General features: G+C 38.2%; 1 protein-coding gene across 2 annotated transcripts in view; it reads left to right on the plus strand.

Annotated features, from left to right (window-relative positions):
• RGS22 (regulator of G protein signaling 22) overlaps positions 1–5775 on the plus strand; it is a 142086-nt gene extending 136311 nt beyond the window's left edge. Inside the window, exon 28 of one of the 2 annotated variants that reach the window (XM_053208421.1) lies at positions 5552–5775. The gene's annotated coding sequence lies outside the window, so the exon portion shown is untranslated. Of the gene's footprint in view, positions 1–805; positions 3176–5551 lie in introns of those variants that run through there. The other variant, XM_027064133.2, reaches the window with a different exon arrangement.
• Positions 5776–6000: the final 225 nt, after the last annotated feature.

Raw genomic sequence — 6000 nt, forward strand, 5'->3', positions numbered from 1 at the left:
CTGGTCTGATCATTCCAAAATCTCTGCCATATCTGAATCTGGTTCTCATGCTTGCTTTAGTCTTAGATAGTTTTTTTTTCTTGCCTTTTAGCATGCTTTGTATTATTTTTTTTGAAAGCAAGATATGGTAGAAGGAACTGAGGTTATATGGGTGTTTAGTGTGAGGTTTTATGTTTATCTGGCTAGGAATTAGGCTATATTTACTGTTTGCTGTGGCTATGGTGTTAGAGGCTAAAATGTCCTGTGTGTCCTTGTTAATTGTTCTCTAGGTTTTCCTAGAGACTCCTTAATAGGATCTGAAGCTTGCAGTTCTTTTAGCTGCAATCACAGTTATTACACCAGAACCCTATTGATGTGGTAAAGTGGGAGAGGAGGGGAAGTGTTTTACATTCTGATAGCTAGATGGCGGCCTTTTAGTGAGACTGAGTTGAGTATGTCCCTTCTCCCAGGCAGTTTAGGCTTTAGTAAAACCCCAGTCCATTAGTGAAGTAGTTTCCCTAGAGGGCAGGCCTTGTTAGGAAGAAGCGAAAGAACTCCGGGTATATTCCAAAATGGTCACTTTACCATTCCCCCTACCAGAAGCAGGAGGGGATTTTTCTCTGATCTTTGCAGTAAGAACCTGGTAGAGACCCTGGAAGTAAAACCCAAGAATGTGGGCACCCCCAACCTCCAAAGACAGGACCCCCTTGTAGCTTTTAACTCTCAAGCTGGTCTACAACTTAAAGTATTTCTACTGAAGTTAGCTCCAGCTGCTGGCTTCTGCTCCTGGTGAGCTGTGATTCTCTGTATCTGTCTGTTTCTCCAGCTCTAGGGGCAGCAGCTTGCCCTGTTACCACAGTTCTTTGAAGGATCCAAGAAGAGTTGTGGATTTTCAGGTTAGTTAATTGTGAGGACAGTAGTGGTGACTTCTAAGCTCCATAACATGTCGGATGGGACCCTGAAGTTTGGCACCAGTATTTTAAAGTATTCTGTAATCAGTTTTATTAAGATAAAATTAAGAAAAGTTAAATTATTAGTTTAAATTTTTATTGTTATGTATATACTAAATGATGACAGTTTTTATATAATAAATATTTACATGTTCATTTGGCCTAATCTCAAAGCATCCCCCAGCAGGGGCTAGTCTCAATTTTTTAGCACTAAAGGCAATTTTCTTACATTATCGTGCTCTGACTGTGGTTCTACTTTTGGCTACCACTCCTGACTTTGGTTCTACTGATTCTTCTTAACATCTCTTCATCCATCTATCCCCTCCTTCCCTTGCCCCCGTTGGATGACTGCCTTGTTCCAGATTCTTATCACCTTGAATCTGAGTCCTAATTAGTATCTCTTTCTCCTTCCTGGCTACCCTCCAACTGTGCTCAGAGTGATTTTTATAAAATCATAACCTTCTTATGATGTTACTTTGCCTAAAGCCTTCATTAAGATGACTGGTAAGCCTGTAATTGATAGAAGTTCTTTTTGTTTTTGTTTTTGAGTTTATTTATTTTTGAGGGAGGGAGGGAGGGAGGGAGAGAGAGAGAGAGAGAGAGAGAGAAAACCCTTGCAAGCAGGGGAGGGGCAGAGAGAGAGGGAGAGAGAGAGAATCCCAGGCAGCCTCCGTGCCATCAGCACAGAGCCACACTGTGGGCTCAATCTCACGAACTGCGAGATCATGACCTGAACCAAAATGGAGAGTCTGACGCTTAACTGACTGAGCTACCCAGGTGCCCCAAGAAGTTCTTTACTTAACATGACATTCATAGAAGTCCCTCCTGTCTTCTGATATAAATATTTAGATCAGGCATTTGTTCCTCTGGGGAGTTGTCTTTGATATTCTTCTCTTACCCAAGATGCCCAACCCCCACCCCCACAATCACATAAGTTCTCACTCCCTCTTCTGTTTTACCACACTGTAGCTTATTTATTACTCTATAATAACCCTTGTCATGTGGATTGTAATTTTTTGTTTACATGCCTCTTTCCCCAGTAAAACTGTTATATGAACTTTTATTATAGCACCTTACATAGAACATCTAGAAAATAGATGTTCACTAAATATTAGTTGAAAAAAATGAAGGAAATATCTCCACTGTAAAAATCACAAGAAGGTAAAAATCACTGCTTGTGTAAGAAAGGTCAGTATAATGCTATTCACAAGAATTTGCCATTAATATGTTTTTAATGTTTATTTATTTTTGAGAGAGAGAGAGAGCGCACCTGTGCTAGTGGGGCAAGGGCAGAGAGAGAGAGAGAGAGAGAGAGAGAGAGAGAGAGAGAACCCCAAGCAGGCTCCGCACCATCAGCGCAGAGCCCCAGTGATGTAGGGCTCAATCTCACGAACCATGAGATCATGACCTGAGCTAAAATCAAGAGTCAGATGCCCAACCAACTGAGCCACCCAGGTATCCTGCCATTAATATTTTTATAATTATAAACATGTAGTGATGTCACAGTTTCATGTAAAGTGTATAATCTTTGTTCTATCTATATCATTTCTCATATTTATGAAAATACACCTGTATGTCATCATGTCTTTCAGAGAAGAAATTAGTACTTATTAAATCACATTAAATCACTTAAATCACTTTAGGCCTGGGTTTCTCAGCCTTGGCACTATTGACATTTTAGGTCAACTATTTCTTTGTTATGGAGGTTTGTTCTGTGCAATGTCAGATGTTTCACAATATCCCTGTTCTCTACCCACTGTAGACCACTAGCACCTCCCCAGTTGTGACAACCCAAAATGTTTCCAGATATTACCAAGTCATACCTGGTTGAGAACCACTGCTTTAGACTTTGGAACATTTTTATGTTTAATTTTTTGAGATATCTACTTACAATGAAACCTTTAAATTCTAGTTTCCCACCATACCCTCTTTTAAATAAGTATTATAGACCTAACCCATAACACTACCAATAATACCTTCTAACTGATGACTTATTTGTTTTAGTAAGTATATTACATCCACTTGAATAATTTCTCTTCTTTTACATTATGTTTGGAAGTGTAACCCCTAAAGGAAATGCTCAGCCAATATTTGTTGAATTAATAAAACTTAAAATAAATTCCTTACTTACATTTAATGTAACATATATTTTAGGTAATCTTGTAAGTGACTTTAAATCTGACTTGGGTTTGTATGAATAAATAAATTAATTTTAATTGTGCTATTTGTTTACATCTGATGTGCTTCTTGATTTTATGAGTTGAGTTCTCATTAAAAAAACAGCTTACTTTTGGAAGAGACCTAGGTTTTGTTTATTTATTTACTTATTATTTATTTATTATTTATTTATTAACATAATTTATTGTCAAGTTGGCTAACAAACAGTGTATACAGTGTGCTCATGGTTTGGGGGATAGATTCCCATGATTCATCGCTTACATACAACCCCAGTGCTCATCCCAACAAGTGCCCTCCTCAATGCCCATCACCCATTTCCGCTCTCCCCCACCCCAATCAACCCTCAGTTTGTTCTCTGTATTTAAGAGTCTCTTATGGTTTGCCTCTCTACCTCCTTGTTTGTAACTATTTTTTTCCCTTCCCTTCCCCCATGGTCTTCTGTTAAGTTTCTCAAGTTCCACGTATGAGTATCTATCTTTCTCTGATTGACTTATTTCACTTAGCATAATACCCTCCAGTTCCATCCATGTTGCTGCAAATGGCATGATTTCATTCTTTCTCATTCCCAAGTAGTATTCCATTGTATATATAAACCACATCTTCTTTATCCATTCATCAGTTGATGAACATTTAGGCTCTCTCCATAACTTAGCTATTGTTGAAAGTGCTGCTATAAACATTGGGGTACATGTGCCCCTATGAATCAGCACTCCTGTATCCTTTGGATAAATTCCTAGTAGTGCTATTGCTGGGTGTAGGATAGTTCTATTTTTAATTTTTTGAGGAACCTCCACACTGTTTTTCAGAGTGACTACACCAGTTACCCAAAGCAATCTAAATTCAATGCAATCCCAATAAAAATTGCACCAGTATTCTTCTCAAAGCTAGAACAAATAATCCTAAAGTTTGTATAGGACCACAAAAGGCCCTGAATAACCAAAGTAATGTTGAAAAAGAAAACCAAAGCAGGAGGAATCACAATCTCAGACTTTAGCCTCTACTACAAAGCTGTAATCATCAAGACAGTATGGTATTGGCACAAAGACAAACACAGAGACCAATGGAATAGGATAGAGAACCCAGAATTGGGCCCACAAATGTATGGCCAACTAATCTTTGACAAAGCAGGCAAGAGTATCCAATGGAAAAAAAGACCATCTCTTTAGCAAATGGTGCTGGGAGAACTGGACAGCAACATACAGAAGAATGACACTAGACCACTTAGTTACACTATATACAAAAATAAACTCAAACCCTAAATGTGAGACAGGAAGCCATCAAAACCCTGGAACAGAAAATAGGAGACCTAGTTTTAAAACCCACAAACTACCATGTATACTTTGTCAACTTATACCCTTCAAAACATGGGAAAATTGACCTCATGTTTTGTTTATGTTATTGTTTGGGGTGAATAAATATATTTTGAAATAAAAATAATAGTGAAAGAATTCAAAAGTAATTTGGCCAGTTGGGTCAGATTTCAGCTTGTGTATATATTATTACCTAATAAACAAATTTAGTATTAAAAGTATAACTTAATTCATGTTATATTTCTTAAATGTGTATTTTTATCATTTGTCATATAATTGAGAATTACTTTCTAAGTACATTATCTGTGAATAATTGTGCGGTTTTTTCTTAATTGGCATACTGTTTTAAAAATTACAGTGAAATTTATGCTTCAAAAAATTTCTCAGTTGGTATATATCCAATGACTCAGTAGAATTTGATTCTAATCTTTGATCTGTAACTGCCTTTCTGATTTGGGGCCATCTATTTTACTTCTTTGAGTCTGAGTTTACTTACGTATAAAGAGCAAAGGGTCTTTTTATAAATTTAGCTCTAATATTATGTGATTTTATGAGTTTATAACACTGGAGCTTTAAAAAAATTCTTTTTAATGTTTGTTTTTGAGAGAGAGAGAGAGTGCAAGTGGGAGAGGGGCAGAGAGAAAGGGAGACACAGAATCTGAAACAGGCTCCAGGCTCTAAACTGTCAGCACAAAGCCCGACGCCGGACTTGAACTCACAAACCGTGAGATCATGACCTGAGCCAAAGTCAGACACTTAACCAATTGAACCACCCAGGTACTCCAACACTGGAGCTTTTTATGTGTAACTGTCTATAGAGTTTTGGTGTATTTCTTTAAAAAAATTTTTTTAATGTTTATTTATATTTGAGACAGAGAGAGACAGAGCATGAACAGGGGAGGGTCAGAGAGAGGGAGACACAGAATCCGAAGCAGGCTTCAGGCTCCAAGCTGTCAGCACAGAGCCTGACGTGGGGTTCGAACTCATGGACCATGAGATCATGACCTGAGCTGAAGTCAGACGCTTAACCAACTGAGCCACTGAGGTGCCCCAAGTTTTGGTGTATTTCTTAATGAGCAATTATTTCTATATTTTGTTTTGAATTCTTTTTTAAGTTTATTTATTTATTTTTAGAGAGAGAGAAATCATAAGCTGGGAAGAGGCAGAGAAAGATGAAAGAGAATCCTTAGTAACCCTGCACTGTCAATGTGGAGCCCAACAAAGGGCTCGAACCCACGAACCATGACATTGTGACCTGAGCCAAAACCAAGAGTTGGATGCTCAACCGACCAAACCTCCCAGGCACCCCTATTTCTATATTTTTAGGGGTTTTCTTGTTTAATTAAAAAAATTTTTTTAATGTTTTATTTATTTTTGAGACAGAAAGTGACAGAGCATGAGCAGGGGAGGGGCAGAGAAAGAGGGAGACACAGAATCCGAAGGAGGCTCCAGGCCCTGAGCTGTCAGCACAGAGCCCGACGCGGGCTTGAACTCACAAACCACAAGATCATGACCTAAGCAGAAGTTGGATGCTTAACCGACTGAGCCACCAGGCGCCCCATGTTTAATTTTTTTTTAATCTC

Source organism: Acinonyx jubatus, chromosome F2 (assembly GCF_027475565.1).
Source record: "Acinonyx jubatus isolate Ajub_Pintada_27869175 chromosome F2, VMU_Ajub_asm_v1.0, whole genome shotgun sequence".
NCBI classification, from domain to species: Eukaryota; Metazoa; Chordata; class Mammalia; order Carnivora; family Felidae; genus Acinonyx; species Acinonyx jubatus.